Consider the following 13,750-nt stretch of genomic DNA (forward strand, 5'->3'; position numbering starts at 1 on the left):
ACAATTTCCTCCAGAAATACCCCACAAATTTAGTATCTCTATCAGAAACTATGCTCCTTGGAAGACCATGTAGTCTTACCACCTCTTTGAAAAATAAGTCTGCAATATGGACAGCATCATGAGTTTTGTGGCATGGAATGAAATGTGCCATTTTGGAGAACCTATCAACCACCACGAATACGGAGTCATTACCCCTTTGTGTCCTTGGTAATCCAAGAACAAAATCCATACTTATGTCCTCCCATGGCCTTGATGGAACAGGCAATGGCTGATATAGGCCAGTATTGTGACTAAACCCCTTGGCAACTTGACAAACCTGGCAACTCTGTACAAAATTCTTCACATCCTATGAAATTTGAGGCCAAAAATAATGTTCTCTAAGAATGGCAATGGTCTTATCTCGACCAAAATGTCCTGCCATCCCTCCACTATGTTTCTCCTTAATCAGATTTTCCCTCATGGAACTCCTTGGAATGCAGAATTGACTACCCTTGAACAACATGCTATCCTGAATCAAATAGTCTAACCACTTGGTTCTATCTACAGCAACATGTTCTTTACAAGCTTTCAATGCTTCAGCAAAATCAGGATCCTCAAGGTACAAATTCTTGAGTTCATCAAACCCAACTACTTCAACCTGCATTACTGTAAGCAACAACTGTCTCCTACTTAGTGCATCTGCAACCCTGTTAGATTTTCCACTTCTATGCTTCAACACAAATGTATAGCTCTACAAGAACTCTACCCACTTCATATGCCTCTGATTCAATTTACCTTGGCTATTTAGGTATTGTAATGCCTGATGATTAGTGTACAAAACAAATTCCTTTGGCAATGAATAATGCCTTCATTTCTTTAAGGCCTGAACTATTGCATAGAACTCTTGATCATAAACAGAATACTTCTTGTTTGCATCATTCAATTTTTCACTAAAATATGCAATAGGCTTACATTCTTGGCATAATACAGCTCCAATAGCATTGCCACTAGCATCACAATCCACCTAGAACACTTTTCTAAAATCTGGAAGTGCCAACACAGGCTATTCTGTCACCTTCTTCTTCAGCAATTTAAAACTTCTTGCAGCTGTTGTAGTCAATTTGAACTCTTTTCTATCCCCTCTTATTGTATCAGTTAGGGGTGCACATATGCCACTGAAATTCTTAATAAACTTCATGTAGAAACTAACCAGACCATGAAATGATCTTACCTCAGTAGCAGACCTTGGAGTAGGCCATTCCAAGATGGCTTTTACCTTCTCTGGATCCATTTTGAGACCTTTGGGTGATATAACAAACCCCAAATAGACTAATTCCCTTTTTGCAAAGATACACTTCTTCAGATTAATTAACAGTTTCTCTTCCCTTAGCCTTTCAAGGACACTACGAATATGCAATAAATGTTCTTCCACAATCTTGCTGAAAATTAAAATATCATCCAAATAAACAATAACAAATTTTCCCAAGAACTTCTTAAGTACCTCATTCATGAGCCGCATGAAGGTGTTTGGGGTGTTTGTCAATCCAAAGGGCATGACTAACCACTCATAAAGACCCTCCTTGGTCTTGAAGGCTATTTTTGACTCATCTCCTTCTCGAATCCATATCTGGTGATAACCACTCTTCATATCTATCTTTGTGAAGTACTGAGCTCCACTCAAGCAGTCCATAAGATCATCCATCCTTGGCAAAGGAAACTGGTACTTGATGGTTATCCTATTTATAGCTCGAGAATCTATACACATCCTCCACTCTCCATCCTTCTTTGGTGTGAGTACTGTAGGTACTGCACATGGACTCAGGCTCTCTCGAATCAAGCCCTTCCTCAACAGCTCTTGAACTTGTCTATTTAGCTCCTCTGTTTCAGTAGGAGTCATCCTGTGAGCAGCCTTGTTAGGCAAACTAGCTCCTGGAATCAGATCTATCTGATGACTGATTTGCCTTACAGGTGGCAATCCATCTGGAACATTATCAGAGATAATATCTCCAAACTCCCCTAGTAAATCTGAAACTTCAAGTGGTATTTCACTACTACCTTCTTTATCTTTCCTAGGAATCAAAGCATAGCACATATGCTTATGTTTCATGCCATCTAAAAACTCCCTTTCATCAACAAGACAAATCCTAGCACTACTACATACCTTTTCACCTTCCTTTTTCATGGGCTTCAATTTGTGGCAAACTCCATCCTTTGTCAGAGAGTATGTGTTTGCATGTCCATCATGTACTGCATGTCTATCAAACTGCCATGGTCTACCCAACAATAGATGGCAAACATCCATTGAAATAACATCACAAAGAACTTCATCATGGTAACTCCCAATTTTGAATTTCACTAAACATTGTTCACTTACCAGGACCTTATGATCATCTTTTACCCAAGCAATCCGATAGGGTTGGGGATGTTTCTCCCTCTTGAGCTTCAGCTTAGAGACCATCTCTTCTAATACCAAGTTATCAGTGCTACCACCATCAATGATCACGTCACAACATTTATCCTCACACTTGCATCTGGTACGGAACAAACTCCTCCGTTGTCCTGGTTCAATCTCACCACTTAGTAGGACTCTTTCATTTACCAAGGTCTCTCCTCTTTTTGCATCCTCTGAATGTGATGATTGTGCATCCTCATCCACATGAGCAACCCTAGCTTGGCCCTCAGCTCTCCTATCTGTCCTTCCTTGTCATTGAGGGCATTCAAAGGCACGATGACCTTCTTCATTGCAATGGAAACAGGTACCACAGAAGCCTCCTCTTCCTTGTCCACGTCCTCTACCTCTTCCTCTTTGATTTCCAAAGTCTTGATCATGGGAGCGGTTGAAACCCTCATTCCTCTAGTTCCTACTAGTACCCACATCTTCATTTTTCTTTTGGGCTTCATTGCAACCTCCAGATGATCTACCACTTCCCCTTCCTCCTTGACCACGCCCTCTTTGTCTTCCTTCAAAACTTTTATTCAGCTTCTCTTCAACTCGTAGGGCAAACTGGTATGCCTCTTCAACGCTAGTCATTCTTACCAGACTTAATTCCTCCTGGATGCTAGGTTGCAACCCACTGATATAACGAGCAACCTTCTCCTTATTTGCTTCTGCATGCCCTGCTCTAATCAAGAGTCGGTAAAATTCCTCTGTATATTCTTGGATTGATCTTCCTGCTTGCTTTGACCCATGCATCTTCTTAAACAAATCAAGATCATAGTCCACAGGAATGAACTGCTTCTTCAATTTGTCCACCATGTGATCCCATCTTGTGATCTTCTCCTTTCCTCTTCTGTTTCTTTCCAATTGGACCTCTTGCTACTAGATTTTGGCATGGCCTTTCATTTTGGCCTTTGCAAACTTAACCCTATCTGGGTCCCTGATATCCTCATACTCAAAGTATTCTTCTAGTTCATTGATCCAATCGATCAACTCATCTGGTTTTAGATTTCCTGAAAATACACCCACTTCAATTGTAGGTCTTTTTCCAAACTTAGTAATGGCCCTAAAAAGCCTTTCTTCTGCATGATTCAGAACTTCCCCGTCAAATTCCCCTTCTGGTCTAATTTCATCTTCTTCATTGTCATCTTCACTTTCATCACCTGCGGCCACAGTTGCCCCTCTACGGAGCTCCTCCTGCAATGCTTGTACCTGCCTTTGCAGGGCTCTAACCTCCTCAGGATTAATAGCTCTAAACCTTCCACCACGCTCTCTTCATGGAGGCATCTTCTTAACTCAAACCCACAACCACACAGTCCTGGTGCAAACTGCCTCATAGTCGGCACTCTGTCTACACACTCAGGAAAACCAGCTCTGATACCACTTGATGGGGACACAACCCAAGAACAGAATGGACACAATAGAAAAGGGAAATTGTATTAACTAAAAAATAAGCTAGTACATTCAGTACAGAGAAAATAAACTTCAAAACATGCCCTAAGGGCTTACAATAGCATAAATGTGGAGATAATTTCTCCTTTTAGTACCTCCTCTCAAACTCCACTCTGAACTGCCTTTTACAATGCCAGGAATCTCCTTAAATAGACCCCAGAGGGTTAAGGACTAGGAATACATTCTAGAAAGTGCTAGTAGGCATCCACCGACCAAATAGAAGGTTCCAAAAGCTGCGTTAGAAGTTGGCGCAAATCTAGAAGAATCCAGAAATGGTAACCGAACTTTCGGGAGGCATAACTTTTGAACCGTAGCTCCGATTGACGAACTGTTTACATTTTCGAAAAGCTCTCGAAGCGCTCTATAGCCCTGTGGATTAGCTTTGCTCATCCCCCATTTTTTGGCCCTTTTTGAGGTCATTTAATGCCCCTAACTTGACTTTGAAGCATTCTTAGGAGGTCTCCAAAACTTGAAAAATTGCAATAACTTTCAAACCGTGGGGCCTTTTGACTTGATTCTTTTTCTGGAATGCTCTAAATTACAATTACATTCATCTAGCCAATTCACACCTTCTAGTTTACCAAAATGATGTCCCAATTACATGTTCCTATTTTTTCAGGATTTTCTAGCACACTGATAGTGGAACTGTGAGAGTTGGAACCTTTATTTGACCCAAATGGGTATCAAAAAATGAAAACACATAAAACAGAAACTAAGTCTAAGTACATTTTTTTTGGGTGACACAGGATTGCCCTTATACCTCTGGATGCTCCTGCATCAATATGGTGAAAATGGGACGGTCGTATCCCTTTCAGCTAGACCCATTCTAGCTGAAAATGAGTTGTCCTATAGCCATCATTGAGAATTGTGGCCTTGTTGGAAAATGAGATGTGAATTATGGAAAGTCAATGTAGCCTCATTTTGTGGTGGTCATAATTTTATCCTTGTTAGAAATGACATTTAGTTAGCACCATGACACACTTCTAGGTGGAAAGAGTAATATCCTTCTTACAAGTTGTACATGACATAAGTTGGCCAACACTAAAAGATCACCAAGTCCAAGCTCTAAAATGTATGTATTAAATGTATTGCAAAACTAGTGATTTGAGAACTTGGGTAGGCAAGCCATCTTGGTCTATAAATTCAAATACCTAACTAACGATGAGCTAAAGCTTGGATAGAAACTTATGATATGCATTAAGGAAAAGAAGTCAGTACATGAGTGAAGTTTAATACGTGATATGTTACATGAGCACTTTAAATCAGTGTGTGAATAAAATAGATATATATTGATGTAATAAAAAAAGTCACATCAATGCATATCCCCAAAATGATGTCTCTAAATTTCAAAAATTAGCCACTCATGTGTTGTCACATTGACACACCTTTAAACATGACTTCGTATATACCTACACGGGTCTTATCACTTTTTTCAAACCATTTTCTATAGTTTCACATAAAGCATGATGATGGAGTGTACTATTTGACTGTGGACTTGAATTTTTATTTTAAAATAGGGGACTTCACAAATAATATGTTATAAAAAATTAAGAGTAATTTGAAATTTCCACGTAGCATTTTGAAAAGCATGAAGTTAGGATGAGCACGTACTAGCTCCTCTCCCCTACTCTTTCCTTCCTTTTGCCTTTTTTTTTAATATTTAAATGGTATTGAGACTCACATCTACCTTTGTTGTGAGAAACAACAAATGGTTTTCTTTAGTTTTATCTAAAATCTCCCATCTACTTTGTCAAAAGAAGTCTCCAATCTAATCACTAATGATTCCATTTGTTTGATCCTACCTCTACTAATAGACACAATTAATTCATACGTCTTCTCTCAATTTGTAGCTTGACTTAAGGAACTGAGGGGGAGTAGGGTTGACATATAGCTGCCTTTTGTGAGATATTTTCTAAAGAGAACTTTCTAGTAGATAATAAAGACATTGTGGTCTTGGATGAATTGGGTGTTGATCTTCTATGGCCTCATGACATTTCCATAATATGGAAGGCTACTAAGGAAAAAATGAAATCATTCCTTCTCAACATGGAGGAATATTCCCTAGTATATCATAGGAGGTGGGTTGATATTAGAGAGATTTGCTAAGGAAATTGGATGGGATGGGAAAATGGGAAAACTTCCAATGGCTTGGCATCTTGGTGAAAATAGTATGCAATATAAGGGTTCCATGAAGAAGAATGTCTCTAGGTCACAACCTTTTTGCTTGGGTGCCTTCTAATTCATCTTTGCAAGATGCTACTATAAGTGGCCCTATTTGTAGTCTTGTCTAGAAATGGTGACTGGTTTGTGCTAGTTAATCTAGGTATTTGTATCTATAACTTTTGAAGGATATATTTCTTATTTTTTATTATAAAAATGCTTTGTATATATGTTACTTATCATATCATATTAGTTACTATATATGTTGTTATAAGTAAGTTGAGATATTAAACATTTCTAAAGATGTGATTTTTGTTGTTATGAATGCAACATTCACCACTTCTATCGTACATTTTAAAGAACAAAAAATAAATTATTAACATTATGAAAATTTATCCTTTATCAATCCATTCCTTAATTAAGATTTTTCATATATAATTCAAGATATTAGAAAACTTCTTAATAGTTAAAGGGTTTGTCAGCTTAAATTTAAATGACAAAAATTAAACTCATCATATCTTTGATTATTAGAAAATAAATATTAATTTAAAAATATTTTTTAATTTTTAAAATGAATAAATAACATCTCTTACAATATATCAATCTTTATATAATATTTTTAATCTAAAAATGTCTAAATTATACCTCACGAAATTATTGTCTCAATCTAATCAAAATAACCCAATCAATCATATGATATACTATCCAAATTTTAAAAACACATTGCATTGAAATTTTAAAATTAGCTTTAAAAAATGTTGTCTCAAACTTACTAAATATAATCCAACTCTACAAAATACATCTTATGAATGATGTAGCCTATCAATAATTGTGTGTAATACGCTTGCAATTTTCCATTCTTCACCTTTCGTCACCTCTGCCCCAAAAGCCTTCTTAAATATGACACTTATCATACCATATTAGCTACTATCTATGTTGCTTTGGGTAAGTTTAGATATCAAAATTTTCTAAATCTATAATTTTTCTTGTTATGCATTCACCACTTATATCATACATTTTAGGAAACAAAAATTAAAATCAACATATTTTTAATTATTAGAAAATGAATTATTTTTTGTTTTTTATTTTTTAAATAAATAAATAATATTTTTAACAATATATAAACTTTTATACAGTGTTTTTAATCTAATATATATAAATTATACCTATCAAAAATATTGTCTCAATCTAATCAAAGATAAGATATAGAAAACATTAATATATTAAAATTAGCTAATTAAAATATTGTTTCAATCTTACTAAATAGAATCCAACTCTACAAAATACATCTTATGTAGCCTCTCAATAATGGACCCAACTATCCTCCCTACGAACTGTGTTGGCCGATTTTCAAAAAATCGAAAACATCATAGATTTTTTTTGAAAATTTCAGCATTTGATCTTTTTGATCTACATAGTTTCTAGTCAAAAACAACAAAAAATTTGAAAAAAGTACACTACATTTTCATGAATCCGAAGAAAAACAAAAATTTAACTTTATTTTATCTTTAGTACATTTTCTACAGAAATTAGCTGTCCCCTCAATAATTGTTGTTTGTAATACACTTGCAATTCTCCACTCTACACCTTTCTTCACATCTACCCCAAAAGCGTTTTTAAATATACCTTTCCTCAACCCATTTTCAACCTCTTTAAGACAAAAGTATCTCTCATCGTCACATGCTACCACCGTATTTATCCATTTTCCTTCATGTTGTCGTGGTCGTGGAACAACCATCACAACGCAACCAACAATTGCACTCAATTCTGACCACTCGGGATAAGTTTCGCCAATATCAATCTCAATCACTCCATCGATGCCAATATTAACGTCTAAAAACAGATTTTCCTTTAAACTTGACTCGGCTCCATCCACACCTCTTCCAATCATATCCATTCCCTTTAATGGTGCTACCTGAAATAACAGACAAAATACTCTTTGCTCATCCAAGGAAAATTCTTTATATTTACAGACTATTACTTCATCATAGGCTAAGTACTTCGTAAGAACAAGTTACTGGGAAACATGACATTTTCGGTCCCTGTTTTAAAAAAGGATTAAAAAGCATTACCTCTTATAAAGTTCCATATACTCTGATACACGCAGCTTCCAACAAGAGTTGATATCAATTTCCTCTAAACATCTGAGTCTTTCAAGTCTTGGCAACTCCTCAAGCTCGGGACAGTCTTCAATACTCAGCTCTGTCATCTTTGTAAGATCACCGATTCCTACCACTCTTTGCAAACAATTGCAACTTTTTACAAACAGACTGAGGAGCCCTCTTGGCAGCATAATGTTCTTTCGCTTCTCACATGACTTGATCTTAAGGTGCTCCAGGCATTTCAGTCTGGAACATATTGGCAACTCCTCGAGATTGGGACAGTGATAAATAATCAGCTCTGTAAGCTTCATAAAATCCCCAACTCCTGATATTCCTTTTAAATCTCTGCAACTTTGTACAAACAGACTGATTAGTGCTTTGGAAGGCGTAATGTTCTGTAACTTCTCACAAGAGTTGATCGTGAGATGCTCAAAATCGTTCAATATCGCACAGTTTTGGGATCCTTCAAGCTTGAGACCCTCGGCTGAGACATTTTTCAATGCATCGCAACCAAGCAATTCAAAATGTTTCAGCTTCTGGCCACACCCACCAATTACAATCCTCTCCAGATGTCTACCCGGAGTTATAAAAGCTGGTAAGTCAAACTCCGGACAGTCACGAATGATTAATTCAATAAGCCTAAAATTAGTTAATCCTCTTACTGATTTCAACTTTGGACAACCATCCAACCTAAAATATCTCAAATCTTCCCTGCAAAATATTATCCTCTCCAGACGCTTCATACCACGAAGAGACAGGTCCCCTTCTCCTCCCCAACAATTACTAATTTCCAATTCTACAAGGCTTGCATGATTAGACATTGCTAACACTCTTTTCAAACTACGACAGTTACAAATGCAAAGTTTTTCCAAAGAGTGCAGATGTTCTAGCCTTAGCTCCTCAATCGTCGAACATCCAGCATCAGCAAAACGTGTATTCTTAGAATTGTAACCAATTTGCAGTTCTTTAAGTTGAGTGGGTGCCTAAAATTCAACATAAATTTACCCGTGAAGACCTCAGTGATTAAAAAAATAGGCCAGACACAACTCGACACACGGCGTGCTGAGTTTCACTATACCCTGGCAGGGGATTCATTTTTTGAGTTAGAATATTAAAATATTTTTATGCCATCTCCAATAATTTCTGAATTTGATTGTATTTAAAAAAATTTATATCAATGTTTCGAATCATATTCAGTGATCTATCATTCGGATGAAACAAAGCATAAGAAAATATAAAGAAAAAATGTTGTATTCTGTTAGACTTTGTTTTATTCTGATAATAGATCACAGAATATGATTCAAAATATTGATACAAAAATATTACACACAAGTGAATCTCAAATTTTGTAAGTAAAAATCTCTGCTTATTCAATTTTGTGAGCTCTGCTCATTGATTACCTGTATATCATTTTCCCACAACGCTTCGAGTCCACTACAGTTGATGATTTTTAGACATCGCAAATTCTGAAGAGGAATCCATGTAGGAATGCTTCATTTCGCTTTGAGTCCACTACGGTTGATTTTCAGACATCGCAAACATTGAAGAGGAATCCATGTAGGAATGCTTCGTTGTTCTGTGGAAATGCCCTCAAGCTGGAGCCATATTAAGAAACTTGACATCTTCGAACAAGTATCTGGTTGGCCTAAAAAGAACGTAACTTGAGAACCCGTAGACATGTCGAAAATGGAATGGAAACATCTGATATTAGTTTTGGAGAGTATTGTTTTCAAACCCATTGATTCCTGCATGCACAGGAGGAGTTCAGATTTCTATTTAACTACTAACAAGTTAAGATTTTGAATATTGAAATGCTAAGGAGAAATTTATAGTGCAACAGACATACCAGAGATTCCAGATCTTGAGGACGCCATAGGCGATGAGGGGGGCTGAGCTTTAATGCCATTTCTCTTCCCAAGTCCCTTAGATGGTCGTGCATTCTTAATATATCTCCTTTTTCTATAAGGAACTTATCCTTTAGTCTTTCCATTGCATTGTACGCATTCCATCCTGATCCTTCCAGTAAGCATTCAGCAATACTCATCTGCTTGCCCACAAAGAAACAAGCTATATCCATAAAAACCTGTTTTTCTTCAATCCAAATCATCAAAACTTATCTTCAGACTCTGTTTTACGTCTTCTGGAAGACTCTTCCTGGCTTTAATCAATTCTGACAACCAAAACTTGTGATCTCTGCCATGAACGTGTCTGCCCAGAACCTGAAGACACGGAGGTAACCCTGCACACACACTTACAAAGGCCTCAACCAGCACTTCATAGCCGCTACATGGATCACATTGGCCAAAGGCATGCCAACAGAAAAGTTCTGTAGCATCACTTTTATCCATTTCTTTTACATGATAGCAAACAGTAATTCCTGCGGTTATAAGCACCCCCACATCACGCGTTGTGACAATTACCAGACTATTACCAGACTTATTTATGAAATCCATGACCCGTAGAGCATTCAACTGGTCCACATGATCGACATCATCTACAACAGTTAGAGAGCTTAAAATTGGGGCCCTTGAAATGTAATCTTTGAGAGAGCTTGTTCCTTCCTGGATTCTTCTAGAATTGGTATCTTTGTCGCCAAAGTGATCTTTGAGAAGCTTATTTTGCAATGAGGGTAATTCACGTCGCACAGACGCTTCTCGTACATCAAACAAGAAACTTGCTGTGGTGTAATTCGATTTTTTCTGGTTGAACAACTCTTTGGCCAGAGTTGTCTTCCCAGCTCTCCCCATGCCGAAAATGCCCACTACCCGACCTTGATCATGCTTCGACCCTTCTTCCTGCCTGCACTGTTTCTCAAAATCCCGTACAAGTTCATCGATGCATCGATTTTCAAAATCTTTCGCAAGATTGTCGAGTCCCACTGGATATTCAGCAACATGTAAACGTGTTTTCCTTTCAACTTCTTTTTGCACAGCAGCTATTATTTCTTGGCAATCCCATTCACTGATACATTGTATATTAATAAAAGGAGGATCTTGTGAGGAAATTTTTTAATCATGTTTTTGTTAGATCTGGAAATCTATATAATCGAAAATAATTAAAACATAATCAAAACAATTAAAACATAATCAAAACTTCATTGTCTCGTGTTCAGCAAGATTCATTACAAGTAGTCATATAACAATTCAAGTACCATTTAATAACTATCAAAACTAAAATGTATAACCTAACTCTATAAGCCTAATGATTAATTTAAAAATTTTAAAGAATCTAATTTAATATAAAACTGCCATGAGAAGAGACATTGCCTGTTAAATTCTTCTCCCGCAATAAGTGAAAGAGAAAAAGGGCTTCCTTCCATGCTTTTAGCTTCTCCTGATCATATCTGCCCTTCTGTTCATGTTTAATGAATGCTTCAGCATATGCTCCCTTTTCTATGTGGCGGAGATCAGAAGGCTTCACTTGATAAAACACGGGGATAATTTTAGCCGTACTTCGCAACATCAGAAGCAGCTCATCCAAACACCAAGCCGACTCTGCATACCTTGGGGAAAAGATTGCAATGTGTACCTTTGCAGAGCGGATGGCTGTCTCAATTGTCGAAGGAAACGAATTTCCAAGTTCCTTCTCTTCCGAATCAAGAAATGCCTGAATTCCCAACTTCTCAAAGAATTTGTAAAGCTGAGCAGCGAGAGTGAGTTTGACATCGGGGCCTCTGTGGTTGATGAAAACATCATACAGTTTTGAAGATCGGGTTACTTTCCTTCTTATGCCGACAGGTTCAATTCCAGAGAAGCCATTAATTTGCTGAATTTGTTGGTGAGATGATGAAGAAGACGCCATCAGTTCCTGTTCAAATGCTTAAAAACACCTGTTTTGAAAAATTAGAAAGACAGAGCAAGAGTAATAGGATCTGAAGTATGCCTAATGAAAGTTGAGTTATGACTCAAAAGGAAGGTTAAAGTGAATTAAATAGATTATGCTATAGCTGGTTCGGAACCTTCCTGCTCGAAAAAGAGTAAGGAAAATTCATCCAAGCGCGATCTGTTCAAAGAAGGCGTGGCGAGTTCAAACCTTTCTGGAGTAATACGGAAAATTCATCCAACTGCGACCTGTTCAAAGAAGGCGGCGAGTTCAAACCTTTTTGGAGGAAAATATTTCGAAATTTTTATTCGGTCTTTTCGTCGAAGCTTTGAAAGGAAATGTTGGTTTGAGAATAGACAAAACCATTAATGGGCGGAAAGCAGATTTGGCCGGCCATTCAAAGAGGAATTGAAAGGGTAGTCAAGGGCTAAAGTCTATGATCGCATTGAATGGTCTTTTATCTTAATGCAATGCCTATAGATTGCATTGAATGGCCTTTAATCTTTGAAAGGGTAGTCAAGGGTTAAAGTCTATGATTGCATTGAATGGCCCTTTATCTTAATGCAATGCCTATGATCGCATTGAATGGCCCTTTATCTTAATGCAATCATTTGTTGGATTCATATTAATTAAAATAAAATATTGTTCATATAATTCAAGCTTCTACACTCTATAATTATAATAATAATTAGATTTTTTTTGGATTATATTATGTAAATACATTATAATTTTGATGAATGTTATATATTATGTTTAATTATTTTATTATATTTCTATTTGTTTTATGAAGCTTTGTTTTTGTTTTATGGCATTCAATGCGATCATTTGTTGGATTCTTATTAATTAAAATAAAATATTGTTCATATAATTAAAGCTTCTACACTTTATAATTATAATAATTAGATTGTTTTTTTTAATTATATTACATAAATACATTATAATTTTGATGAATGTTATATATCATGTTTAATTATTTTAGTATATTTCTATTTGTTTTATGGAGCTTCTACACTCCATAATAATAATTAGGGGGCCCTAGCTCGGTTGGCTAAATCTTCCCTGTTGCAGGGGGTTGGTCACGGGTTCTAGTCTCCCTCGTCCTCATGGTACCGGTGGGCATGTCGCGCCAGCACTACCGGTCACGTTGAAAATTTTACCAAGCACACTGCAGTTTATAGGGGGAACGTGTTGCACCGATTCTTGCAGTCTAAAAAAAAAAAAAAGAAGAAGAAGAATTATGAAGTTTTACATGAAAAAAATAGTTGTTCACATTGTTGTCTTCCAGGGTAACAAGGATTATAAAAGACCTCCTTCATATGAGGGAGGCTTAAGGTGCATCATATAAAAGTAAATGTTGGACTATTTATATTAAAAAATTAAAGATACCTAGAAAATATTCATATTAATTAAGATATTTTTATATATGATTAGATTTTGTAACATGTTTCCATTTAATTTATGAAGTTTTTACAATTCATAATAATAAAATTGCATTACTTTTAGATTACACTATAGAATTTTTTAACCAAACATTTTGGATAAAATACTCTGGCGATCTATTGTCGAGGCAAAAAGGAAAAGCAAGAGAAGAGAACCAAAAAATTGTTGATCTTGTTTTCTTCTCATGCTCGTTCTTTTTTCCTGATGACATATCATAGAATTTGACCCAAATAGGTGTGAAAAAATTACATGGTCTAATCCATGAGCAATGCAATTTAATGTTTCTATTTGCTAATGTTATCAATAATATAAGAAAAAATTTTAATGACTAAACTATATTTAAGCATAGATAGTAGTT

The 13,750-nt window shown here is 36.2% G+C and overlaps 1 pseudogene across 1 annotated transcript; it reads right to left on the reverse strand.

The window, feature by feature from the left end:
• Nucleotides 1–7,478: 7,478 nt before the first annotated feature.
• LOC149545283 (disease resistance protein Roq1-like) lies at nt 7,479–12,355 on the reverse strand (annotated as a pseudogene). The gene is made up of 5 exons (XR_016354230.1): nt 11,397–12,355; nt 9,977–11,091; nt 9,627–9,875; nt 8,101–9,113; nt 7,479–8,040 (listed from the first exon to the last, which is right to left on the reverse strand). The product of XR_016354230.1 is annotated as a disease resistance protein Roq1-like (transcript).
• Between the last annotated feature and the right edge of the window lie 1,395 nt (nt 12,356–13,750).

The sequence above is a fragment of the Cupressus sempervirens genome, chromosome 7, assembly GCF_028749045.1.
Source record: "Cupressus sempervirens isolate cs-2001-9-10 chromosome 7, ASM2874904v1, whole genome shotgun sequence".
In the NCBI taxonomy this organism is placed as follows: domain Eukaryota; kingdom Viridiplantae; phylum Streptophyta; class Pinopsida; order Cupressales; family Cupressaceae; genus Cupressus; species Cupressus sempervirens.